This window comes from Nicotiana tabacum, chromosome 10 (genome assembly GCF_000715075.1).
Source record: "Nicotiana tabacum cultivar K326 chromosome 10, ASM71507v2, whole genome shotgun sequence".
NCBI classification, from domain to species: Eukaryota; Viridiplantae; Streptophyta; class Magnoliopsida; order Solanales; family Solanaceae; genus Nicotiana; species Nicotiana tabacum.
In genome coordinates, this window is record NC_134089.1 from 87,636,551 (window position 1) to 87,650,450 (window position 13,900).

The following is a 13,900-nucleotide window of genomic DNA, read 5'->3' on the forward strand; positions in this document are numbered from 1 at the left end:
GCATATATGCATATATAATCATGTCCATAAATAATATAACCATGGTTTTATTATTTTTTCCATAATTTTAAGATTTTAAATTAATTTATTTTCTCCCTTTTTGTCCATAAAATCCCCAATATTATTTCCAAAATTTTTATTTTGATAATTTATCTATTGGATTTCTATATTTATACCAAAATATGGCTAAAGTAATTTTTACATATTTTTACAATTTTATTTAGTATTTTAAAGCTAAATTGCACATAGTTGCAATATTTAACCCGTTTAAGGTTTAATGAAGTTTTATATTCATAAAATTGGGTCCTATATTTTTAAATTGTTAATTATGTATTATAAATCACTTTAGTACTTCAAGTTATTTTTCGGAAATAATTTGCTGTTTTTTATAAATTAAAAAGGAAAAAATGGCTATTTAAAATGTAGCCAAATTGGCTTTCAAATCTAGCCCAAATTGGACTTCAATTCTCCAGCCCAATTTCAATTCAAACCTGACCCACACCCTTTTAAATCATACCCAAACCCGGATCCCCACCTACCCCGTTCAATCTAGACCGTTGATCATTCAGATCAACGGTCCCCATTCACCCTTCCATAATTAAACTCAAACAACCCCCTAACCTAATTCATTTCATACCAACCTGCTGCCCTTGAATCCCCTTTCCTCTCCAATTCTCTCTGCAACCCCACTCAAACTCTAGCCGCCGCCACCCAAACTAACCCTAATCCCCTTCGATTCTCACTCAATCCATGGACTCCCATGGTTGTTTGAGACGTAAACCGGTCTCTCATGTCTCCAGGTTGCCTGTTTTTGTGATTTTATGGAAAGATCTCGAAGAGATCTAGTCCAGACCTTGCTCAACTTCTATCTATGGTCTTTTTTCGGCCATCCATGGATGTTCAAATCAAACCTATAGCTTTTCTAGCTAGATAGGTAATTTTTCGAAGTCTTCTCACTTTTTCTGGGTTCTCCGAAACCCTAACTTTAAAGAATTTTTGATTTTCTTTCAGATCTGACTTAGATCGTGTATGATATGAACCTTTTGGTGTTTTCCTTAAAGGTTTCTCCGATTTTTTCAAAGTGACACTCCATCTTCAAGATTATATTTTCTTAATCTCTTTTAAAAGACTTCTCCTCTAATTTTCAGTGTTGTCATATAATTTTACTAGGTTTAAATGGTTTGTTTATGTTTTCTTCTACCTGGTTCATCGTGTTGAAAACCCTAAGTCTTTTTGGTTTGTCCGGAGTTCTAGAACTGTCTTTATTTTATTTTGTACGTATACCTATTTCGATTTGGGTTTTTCATGGTTAGCCCCTTTTCCTTATTTGTCTCGGATGATTCTAAATTCTTACCGGTTTTTAACTCAACTTTGTTAAAACCCTAATTTCTTAAAGTTTTCTTCACTTATTACTGTGAGTTTAAAGTCTTTCTTTACTTGTTTCTGACCTTCTTTACCTGTTAGTTTGGTTTTCCACTATGGTTCTATGTGTTATCCATGACTACTTGACTTGTTGGTTACCATGTTTCGAGTGAGTTCTTTTACCAATGAGCCCTTAGCCTACTCATATTGCTACTGTATGTTTGTGTTCATCTAGTTTGTTTTTTTTGTCAATATGGTTGACCTTGCATGTCTGATACTCCTGTTCATTCTTCCCTATTTAGATTCAAAGTGCAGATCATGACTCCCTTTTGATTGATCTTGATTTCCTTAAGTTACGGTTTGATTGCAAGGTTTTCTTATAAACCCCTAATTTTACTCGTTTGTTTAAGTTGATTTATTCCCTCCCTTTATTTGCTGTGATGTTTCACCCCTGCTGAATCCTTTTCCCAAATCAAGTATATTTTGTACCTAGACTCAATTATATGCTCTATACTTTTACTATCCCTTATATGGTCAAAAATCAATCTTTCTCAAATTGATTTTCTTTCCTTAATTATATTTGTTAGTATCTGTTTTAGCAGTAATTCCTTGATTAAAGGAAAGTGCTTGTATTAATTGGATTCTAATGACGATTACTTTCATAACTGTGCAAAAACCTTTACTTTTTACTTTATTTTTCTACTCGTTTTCAATGCTATAAATACTCTACCCTTTCTTCTCAAAAGGCACGAACAATTTAGTTCAGAACACATACTTACACACTCAAACTCTCTCTTTTTCTACTACTACTTGTGTTACTACTTTGTCTAGCCGGCTGAAAGCCAGGGCTAGACTGTGGAACTCTGATTGCTTTACTTATCTGCACTTTGCTTCTTCAACTGGTATGTTCTTAGTTTAAATACTGAAACTCAACTCTATGTGTTCCCTTGTTTGTCAATCCTTGTCTCTTTCTGCACTAATTTAATGGCTCATGTTGTTAAATTGTACCTCTTGTTTACTGCTTTACTCAGCATGCTTAAAATTCTGCCCTCCTTTGTTCTAATGTGATCGGCATGTTTACTTGTTCTTGTTTATGTCCCTCAACTAGTATGTCTACTAATGTACTTGATTCATGATTAATTGTGTGTTTCTAATTTGGGTCCTCTATGTCCCCAACCCCTACTCCCCTGCTTGTAATTACTGAAGCTGTATTACTCTCTAAACCAGTTCTGTATGTGTAGTGTTGCTCCTATCCCCTTTCCCTTTCAAAAAACTGTTTTCCCTAAGCAACTCTTCTGTTGTTGTTACAAATTTATTTCAAATCAATCATTTTCAAAACTATCTTCCAAATCAAATCTCTTAAATCTATGTCAAGAACTCTAGCATGCACTCTTAGATCATTAGGTTCTGCCCTTCTTGTCTGAGCCTTGCTTTGGGACCCTTGAGCTCCCTCTGAACCTGGACACATAAGAGCTGGCCCTTCCATACTGCACTTACTCTTGGTTATGCAATCTGGGTGTGAGCATTGCTCGGGATCCCTTGAGGTCCTTATGGAACTCTGACAAACCCATATATGGGAAAGGCTTTGGAACAATATTGGAATTTGAGGTGGTTTATTACATAACTCAGAGAGGAAGTCAGAATCAGGCTTCTTATAGTTGTAACTTCTTATTCTTCATTTCTTATGTAATTCTATCACATGGTTTGTAATAATTTGTAAACAAGTATTGGGGTGGCTAGTAAAAAGGGATGGGGAAATATGCATGCTATAGTTGTTAAGGGTAGAAAACGTGTTATTAGGTTTATGTTCCTAATTGCGCAATAGAAATCATGCTTACGGTTCATGCATGCATTAGAAATCATGCTCTTAGGTCTCATGTTTATTGTTTCAGCATGTTCATCTTTACAACATCATGTTTTAAAATCTGCTAATAATTAGCACTTTACTGCATTCCTGCCATATGCACTTAGAAATCCTGCTCTTAGGAAATTCTGCATTCCCGCCATATGCACTTCGAAATCCTGCTCTTAGGAAATTCTGCATTCCTGCCATACGCATTTAGAAATCCCGCTCTTAGGAATTTTGCATATTAGATACTATGTTTTAGGATCTTGTTTGCATTATGTTTAAAACGCCTAGCTAATTATTGATTCATGAAAAGGTAGTAAGTAATGATTTTCACATTGTGATGTTTTCTGAATAAAATTTGGAACAACCTCTACAACTAGAACAACATGTTTTAGATAATAAAAATAATCTCCATACTGTATGAATAACTTGGAGCTACTGCTGCATCTCGCTTTGTGCCTAGGCAAGCCTTAGGTAATAACTTAAGTAAAACTGGAATTTTCTTTATTTAATTATCAACTGTTAAAATCAGTAGGCAAACCTGATTCAGACTTCTTTTCTGAGTCATGTTATAAATCTGGTTTTGATGTTACCACTTAAACACCCTACTTTAGGATTTTAAATTTAGACCTTAACTATGTATAAGTCATGTTGTCTATGTGCATTATTTGTGGAGCCTTCTGCTTGTTTTCTGTATTTTTCTCCTTTAAATGCAGTCCTACTAGTTTTGTATGTCGCTTTAGTATTTTGCCTTTAAACCTGAGGGTCTGCCTAGAACCTTCATATAGGATAGGAATCCTAAATTCCTCCGGGACTGATAGGAAGGGACGGGTAACAACATGCAATAAGAATCAAGACCAATCTTCACTTAATTACCTTTACGGGGCGGGAAAGGGTAGATATGGATATGATGACCAGTGCGTTAATACCACATGTATCCCCTTTTGAGAAGTGTCATACCATGTATTGCATTGATGTGATCCATATTACAAATAAACCTAGGACACCCCTTTACATTCATAAGCATGCTTAGATTGTAACTCTTTTCAAAATCTTGCTTTCATTAGTTGCAAGTGTACTTAAATCCCCTATTATTTGAGCCCTACTTGCTAATTGCGCAAATTCACAAAAATTGTCTGGTCGGGAACCACACTAGTGGATCCTGATGGGTGCCTAACACCTTCCCCTTAGGATAATTTTAAGTCATTACCCTATCTCTGGTTATCAAACGTAGTTGTAGATAAACCCTGTAGGTTTCCTAACGTACCTTAAAAATCATTAGGTGGCGACTCTTAAAAAATGCAATACCTCATTCCCAAAAGGAATGAGTTGTCCCATACCCAAAAATATCATGGATGTGTTGTGCACCACACTTAATAGCAGGAGGCTACAGAGCATTTATGACTGTTACTCTTTCTTCTTACTCTAGATCGTGTGGTAGAGCTCACTTATAAGAATTCAAATTCCGAACTTCTATTTTATTCATAATTAGACTCTGCCTACATTCAGAAAGATGATCGATAAGAGATATAGATGTGGAAGTGTTGAGTTAGAGGAACTCGATTATGCATCTTGCTTATGATTAGTAAATGTGAGGTCTTCAGCAGATTATGTGTGTACTAAAAGGTGTATGGTTCTTGATAAGGAGCTTTTAGGAAATAATACTTATCCATTATTACGGTAAAAGGAATAAGGGTATCGAAGGTTAGACACAAGTTTCAGCAAGTAAAAGAATCAAGGTGGAGAAGGGTACGAGGTAACCAATTAATAAAGATTATCATTATTTACCATTCAGGAAGGGAGATATAAGCATTGTGAGTTACCTTCTACAGTAACAGAGGTATGTAGAATTGGCCACACCCATCTCAGTTATACCCTATTGGGGGCTAACATGTGTAGTTTAAGAAAAGGACGGGATATTAGATCCGACTGGGGTTATAATAACCCAAAATGGTGAATGGATTGTTTGTGTTAGTTGACATTTCTAAAGGATATTACAAAAGTGCTAATAAATCTCCTTGTTAGGCACCCAGATGATGCACTCTAGAATATTACAATTAGATGTGAATATTAGCATGCACTTGAATCCTGGAAGGGGTAAATATTACCTTAGTATGGCTTCCATCCCTAGTAGAGAAAGAATGTTTGGAAATTTGAAGAGCCAATGGATGGAGCAAATGGGAGCTAAAAAGCAAAAGAATATCTTGTTGAAGTTTTCAGAATAAAGTGATAGACATAAATGTTAGCATGAAATAAGAAGAGAGTTAATGAAGCATTATGAGTAAGATGTGATACATGGATGACAACGGTAGATCAAAATATTATAGTATTACAGAGTCTACAGTCAAGTGGAGGAAAACACAGAAGGTGATAGGCCTTGAGGCAACAAGAGAGTATAGGCCATAAAGTCATATCCTCATTTCGAGAAATAAGTTCGCGACTCTAACATGATTAACAAAAGGAAAAGTTAGACCCTAGAGTAATAAAAACTAGTATGATTGGTGAACAAGATAAACTAAACATGAATTAGGGACTGAGTGATTTGATAATAGTCAGCATCATGAGAATTTTGAATTTCATTCTGGCGATAGTAGAATGGACAACAAAAGAAGATTCATGAGAAATTCAGAGAATGGTCATTCAGGAAGATGCTTCCCTAAAGCAAGCAATGTGAGAAAAGTTAAGCTTAAGGGACTGTATGTATTAGTTACATTAAATGTCACCCTCGCGAGTAAGGAATTTTGTTATCCTTGGTACAGAAGGATTATTGCAAGGCGAGTAAGGGCCATCAACCATGTGAAAAGACGATAGATATGAAAAGGTAAAACATCTATATGTAGATCATCATAGCACTAAATTTTAGTACTCCCCTAAATGGGGGGATATAGAGTGATGTGGCATTAAGACAAAATTAAGTTGTTCTAGTAACTATGAAATGGTAAAGGAAGAGTGCGATAAAAATGACAAAGGAATGAAATTGTACTTATCCGAATCCTACAGATAGGCTATGATTCCAGAAAATTATGTAAGCACGACGTCAAAAAAAGGAAGTACGGGTTCCTGCCCGGAAGGTTTTTGATAAATAAGGAGCCAGTGCAAGAGGTAAATTAGACAAAGGAAATAACCCAAGAGAGATTACGCAGAATATGGATATGAGAATGGGCCGACAAGTAGTTAGTAGTTGATTCAGGAGGAGCCTAGTCATGACTAGATAAGAAGTTACAAACAAATTAGCATATCATGCAAGATAAATGTAGTAGACCCCAACTTGGAGAATTCAGCCTTGCAGTAATGTCATTATAATACTTGAGATATATTCAAATAGGAGCCGGGGTAGTTAAAGGTACCATATGAGTATTAAGGGGATAAAAGTAAGTGCTACTGGGAAAACAGTCAAAATATCAGTTCAGAATCAACCCTACAAGCACAAGGACACGGAGGTAAGAAACTATGGATGATTATAGGCAAGGAAGGACATCAAAAGGTCCGTAATAAGCTCACAACTTTACGAGAGTCAAGGGTTCTCCCTAAGTACTACAATGAAAGACTAGCTAAGAAAATAAGGAATAAGGCTTCAATCTAAGCACAACGACCTAACGAGGAAATGGTCGTGTAACAACAGCATCACAACAACAATGTAAGCACTCCAAAGGAAAGTGCCACCTACCGTGGCTAACGAATGGGAAGTAAAATTAAAAGTAATATTCAAGATCATATGAGTTGCATGAAACCTCTGGCATGTGTGGGCACTAAGACAAGCTAAAGTATGATAGAACGATGAGGTTTTAGAAAGACAAGAGTAAGGATAAGAAGAAGGCAAGGGAGAAGATAATGAAAATGGATAAGTCATCGGGATTAAGCCCATGAAAACAAGAGAGCTAATGGTTTCTCTAAGTTATAGAAAGCTCAGTATAGCCTAAATGAGCTAAAAGGAGTCTAAGACCAATAGCATTTAGAAGATATGGAATGATCCCCTGATAGTAGAATATGGGTGTGATTGTGATAGATAAAGGATGACGTTTGGCCCTTCGTTTGAGTAATGATATGGAGAAGAAAAAAAGGGGAGAAGAGGATTTCATGAATTGTAAGGGACTAAAATACCCATATAAGGTGAGTCACATTAAGATGCCATAAAGTACAGTTATGGAAGAATAGTATCGCCCCCAAGATAAATCAAATTACTCCTGATGTCCCGAATGAGATGTGAGCCCTAGCGGCGATGTTGCATAAAAATCAAGTTATTAGGGGTAGATGATGAATCAACATTAAGGTGAATCAACAATAGATGGATAAAAGTTCAACAGTGTGAGATGAGAATAGACCATCAGTCTTAAGGATAAGCAACGAGTGTAACCTGGAGTTGGTTGCAGACCTCAGTAACGATAAATCAACGTAAGAATTATGGAATAATATGACCTAAGTAGATGCAGTAAAGTCATATGAATGGATAATCAGGTCTATGAAACAAGAAATAGCCATATTCGCAAGTTCTACAAAAGTACCGAGCGAAGAATTTCAGTACATCTATAGATGCCCAGAGAGGCATCCTATTAAGCCTTGTAAATGCTTACAAAGTAAGGCCTAGAGGTTGGCTAAAAGCTGGAGGATAAAGGAGAGGAAACTCGCATAGGCACACTTATAAGGTCAGTATCGTAGAGGCTGCATGATAAAAGGTAGCAATAGTTACGATATTGGAAGGAATTCGATCACAAGTCATGGCGTGGGAAAGAGGCTTAAAGGGGGGAATGCCCTGGTCTTTGGATTTATTCACAGAACAACTACCTAAATGGAAAGGAGAGTATTAAGGTATTCACAAAAGCTATAGGTAATGAAAATGATAAAAGAATCAGTCAACAGTCGAGGACGAATGTTCCAAAGGGGGAATGATGTTATGCCCCGCAATATTTCATCGATATTACGTATCGCAGTATTAAATTATGATGATGTTACACCCTATAGTATTGTACGTTGAATTTGTCGTAAGGTAATTGACATCAGTCCAACGAAAAGATTATTTGGAGATTATAAGGATTATGCTATTTCAAACAAGTAATGAGTAAATTCGTGAGTGAGAAGGGAAGCAAGTAAAAGAAAATGAATTTTCGTCCATGTTTGGCATGTTGAAATAAAATTCGGGCCGAGCATTAATACCCGATATTTAGGACTAGTACCATACAAGGTACTATATGACCATGATAGTAGGATGTATAAAATATATTAAAAATAAGTAAAATTTTAAGTAATTTGAGACAATTCTTAATTATGTGGGTAATTGGTTAATTACCGGATAATGGGACATTACCTAATTAACTAATAAATTGGATAGGATTACAATTTCCCCCACCCCACATGGCAGCCACATGCAAATATATTAGGTGATTCATATACACATTACGTGAGTCATAGTAATTTTTTTGAGATTTATCCTGATTGACAGACCACATATATGATTAACATCAAAATCATCATTAGGAGAAAAATAACCAAAATGAATAAACAAAAGTAGGAACATCCAGTCATCAAAGTACATTTTCTTACTCGAACTTTGAGTTGTGATGCTCAGTCTCAAAACAGTTGATCTTTCTTGTTGCTTGTGCTGACTAAGATTATGCAAAATTCATTTCCTCTGAATGGTGCTTGATATACTCAGTATGGGGTTAGAAAGTGCACAAGGAGTTATCAGTTTGAGACGATAATTTTGAGATACACAAACTGCCTACTTTATATCATTAGAATGACTCTTGTATTATACAAAATCTGAATCAACCTCAAAGCACTGGAGTCCCTCAAGAATTGAACACAACAAGCTAATCAAGATCTGAATACAATAATTTTAAATGAATCTTGAAGCAGATAATTTGATATAGGTTGATTTTCATACAGTTGAATCAGCTCAGGTATGTCAATGCTATCCCTCCTTTCTTTTCGATGTGATCTATACGACACGCATGAAACGAGCAAATGCACAAATTTTATAAATGACTCTTTTCATAGAAATAGTAGAGATGCTTATGTTCTTGATTCCCCTTGTGTCATACTATTTTATCATCTGTTCACGGGTCTCAAAAATATGTAAGTTGGTAAAGTTTATTTTATGATAATAATCAGAGGCATAATGGCCTTATGACGTACCGAGAGATTTTATTAACGTATTTCATATGAATTTCATGCATTTATACATGCACATTGACCCATGATTAGATGACGTTATATACGTGTATGTATGTATGTATGTATATATATATATATATATATATATATATATATATATATATATATATATATATGGGATATGGAAAAGGTTATGGCGTTATATATGCACCACCACCCGATTAGCTGGTATACATTGATGATTTGATGATCCCGGAGAGTCCGTAGTAAAATATGGGACTTGGGCGTATGTCCGAAATTGAATTCCGAGGTCCCTAACCTGAGAAATAAATTTTTGAAGAAAATTATTAAACTGAAAATATAATAGTTTATGGAAGTTGAATAATGTTTGAACTTATTGGTATCAGGCCCGTATTTTGGTTCTAGAGCTCGGTACATGTCCGTTATAATATTTAGACTTATCTGTGAAATTTGGTGAAAAACGGAAGTGATTTGATGTGATACAGACCTTTGGTTGAGAAAATAGGAAGTTTGAACTATCTTCAAATTTTCATGTGTTTTGGTGTTGAATTCATAGTTCTAGATGTTATTTTGGTGATTTGATCGCACGAGCAAGTTTGTATGATGTTTTAAGACTTGTGTGCATGGTTGGTTTGGAGCCCCAAGGGCTTGGGTGAGTTTTGAATAGACTAATTAGTGTTTTGAAATGTAGGAAAATTGCTGGTATGTTTCAGGTCTACAGGCTTCGCATTTGCGAAGAAAGTATGTTTTAGGTTTACAGGCTTCGCATTTGCGAAGAAAGTATGTTTCAGGTCTACAGGCTTCGCATTTGCGAAGAAAGTTCGCATTTGCAATCAGTGCGGCTGGGAAGGGATCTTCGCAATTGCTAAGCTCAGGATCACATTTGGGATAAGAACAGGTCGCAGAATCGAAAAACTGTTCGTATTTGCGAAGAAAGCAGGTCCTGTACATTCTTCGCATTTGCGATGAAATGTTCGCATTTGTGATGAGAACCCTTGAACGCAAATGCAATATCTGCACCTGTTCAAAAATGATTATGGGCGGGGTTTTTGATTCATTTCTCAAATTTTCAAACCCTAAACTTCAAGAGGCTACTTTCCAAAGACCAATTCTTCCCCAAATAGTAGGTAAATGATTCTTAACTCATTTCTCTCAATCTACTCTTCATATTTTTACAAGATTTTATCATAAAATCTAGGGTTTTTATAGTGGAATTGGGTGTTCTTGGGTAGAATTTTGAAATTTCAAAATTTGGTGTTCTAAAACTCAAATTGAGGTCGGATTCCAAAACTAATTGTATATCCGGGCTTGGGGGTGAATGGGTAATCGGATTTTGGTCCGAACTTTGAATTTTGACCAAGCGAGCCCAGGGTCAGTTTTTGACTTTTTGGGGAAAATATTGAGAAACTTGTAATTATGCATTGGAATCGATTTCTCTAGCATTTGTTGATATTATTAAGTTAATTATGACTATATACGAGTGGATTGGAGGTGGAACTGAGAGGTAAAGTGGTAACTGAGGCTTGATTTTGGCCATAGAATCGAGGTAAGTGTCGTGGCTAACCTTAGCTTAAGGGATTAGGTGTTGTTGCCTTATTTGCTACGTGTTTAGTTGTTGAGTAGGACGTATAGGTGAGGTAACGAGTATCAATACGTTGTTATTGGGTCATAGCATGTGAATGAGTCTATTACTTGTGATTGTAGTGTTCCTTTATACGTACTATTCATGCTTTAATTAGTTAATTCTCCATTCTAAAGCAGTTTATTATAGTCTTCCATGTTTTAGGCATTGGTTGAGTATTGACTCAAGATGAGATTCATATTGTGAAGTTAACTATTGAAACGAGATTGGTTATTGTTGATTCCCTTGCCGGGATGTTATTGTTTCTATTGTTTGGGTGAGGAAGAGTATAAAGCACGAAGGGTGATGTCGTGCACGATATTGTGAGTGAGTGTTAATGCACGAATGGTAATGTCGTGCCATAATCTATGAGTGTTAATGCATGAAGAGTGATGTCGTGCCATATTGTGTGAGTGTTAATGCACGAAAGGTGATGTCGTGCCATGATTATGAGAGAGTTAATGCATGAAGGGTGATGCCGTGCTGTTTCTGCTGTTTCTTATGGTAAAGGTGAGAGTAAAAGCAGGAAGGGTGATGCCCTACACATGTTGCTATGTTTTTATTTATGTTGGTTCAAAGTACAATATTTACTTTATTTCGTTATTGTATTACTGTCAGAACTTGATATTTCCATCAACATGTTTCCCCTTCCCGTTATTAATTGTTAAATTTCTGTTATTATTATTTCCTCGTATATGATTTAACTGCACAGGTTTATATTGTTTTCGTGCCCTAGCCTTGGAACTTATTCGCCGAGGTTATGCTCAGCACTTACTAGTACATGGGGTCGGTTGTACTGATACTACACTCTGCACTTTCTGTGCAGATTTTCGGTGTCGGACCTTGTGAGTAGATTTTGGGTTGCTGCCAGTCCATAGGACACCCAAGGTAGATCTGGTGGCGTTCGCAGACCCTGGAGTCCCCTTCCCTCTATCTTGGATTTCCTGTCTCTTTTCATTTCAAGAATAGATGTATTTCTTTTAAACCAGTGTTTGTAGAAAATTCTTAGAAGTTCATGGATTGTGACACCAGATCTCTTGGGTAGTTATGTATTAGTGTTTTAACTGTTATAAGATTTCCACACTTCATATTTGTTTTGTTTAAGTTATTTTTAATTACTATTTTGGTTAATGAATGTGTTTGAACTGTATCTGTTGGCTTGCCTAGCATTTTAAGAGTTAGGCGCCATCATGATCCCGATGGTGGGAAATCTGTGCGATTGGATTTCTCAATGCTAATTGAACTTCTACTATATTCTTTTGCAGATGGCGAGAACACATACCGCTTCATCAGCTAATCAGTAGCCAGATTCCCTAGCGGTAGCTCCTACGAGGGGCAGAGGATGAGGCCGATGCAATGCTAGAGGCTGGGGCTGGGGCAGGGCTCAGTCTAGAGCTCAAGCAGCAGCACCAATAGCGGAGCCTCAGGTGGAGTTTGATGATGAGGTTCTGTTAGGGCCAACACAGGTTCTAGAGGGGTTCATCGCTACCCTGGTACTTCAAAATGCTTTGGTCTGTCTAATGGGATTTATGGAGAGCGTAGCTCAGACTGGCACATTCCTTGTAGACCCAGCCGTCTCTCAGGATGGGGGAGGAGCCTAGACTCGCGTTATCCACACTCCAGAGTAGATGGCTCCTCAAGTCCAAACTCCAACAGCTCAGCTAGTGGGAGTAACTCAACCAGTTGTTGTGGTTCAGGCCGCTGGTGGATCATCTATGTCTTTTGAGGCTTTGTCAAGGTTGGATAAGTTCACCAATCTTTTCCCAGTTCATTACAGTGGGGAAACTTCTAAGGACCCCCAGGATTATCTTGATCGCTGCCATGAGGTGTTGCAGAACATAAGGATAGTAGAGACCAATAGGGTCGACTTTGCTGTATTCCAGATGATAGGGTCCGCCAAGAGATGGTGGAATGATTTTGTGTTGACTAGACTAGTCGGGTTGCCTGCCTTGACTTGGGATCACTTCTCTCAGTTATTTCTCGAAAAGTTCCTTCTTGTTACTCAGAGACAGGACTATCGCAGGCGGTTAGAGCACCTTCAGTAGGATTCTATGACTGACACTCAGTACAAGACTAGGTTTGTTAATTTTGCTCATCATGCTCTTCTCATACTTCCCACTGATAGAGAGAGGGTGGGGAGGTTTATTGAGGGACTCGCCCAGCCTATTATATTGCAAATGCCTAAGGAGATAGGTAGTGAGATTTCTTTTCAGGATGCGGCCAATGTGGCCTGGCGAGTTGAGATGGTTTTAGCTCAGCGGAGTGGCTAGGGGTCTGACAAGAGGCCTCATCATTCTTGTGGGTTCAGTGGCGCCTCGTTTGGAGGCAAGGATTCTTTTGGTAGAGACCATCTTTCCAGGTTGTTTCATCTAGCACTTCAGTCTTCTCATGGTGGTCGTGGCTCTCATATGCAGTATTCTGATCAGCTACCCTACAGTGCATCACCAGCTCCTATCTGTGCACCTCCGCTTTAGAGTCTTCAGGGTGGTAACTCAGGCCGTTAGGGTCAGTTTTAGGGGCAGCAGTCTTAGCATCCAAGGTCTTGTTATAGTTGTGGAGATCCGAGGCACATTGCTAGATTTTTCCCTAGAGCAGTTCTCAGCATTAGGGTTCTCATGCCATGGTTCTGGTACCAAGTGTTCCATCGCCAGCTCAGCCAGCCAGAGGTAGGGTTCAGGAAGCTTGAGGTGGAGGTCAAGGTATTAGAGGTGGAGGCCAGCCGGCAGGAGGCCTTCCTAGGGATATAGTTTAGAGTGGCGAGGCCCAGCCCCGATGTTATGGTTTCCTAGCCAGGCCCGAGGCTGAGGCATCTAATGTCATTATCACAGGTACAGTTTCAGTTTGTAGTAGAGATGTTTCAGCTCTATTTGATCTATGGTCTACATATTCTTATATGTCATCTTATTTTGTTACGTATTTGGTTGTGCCTCGTGATT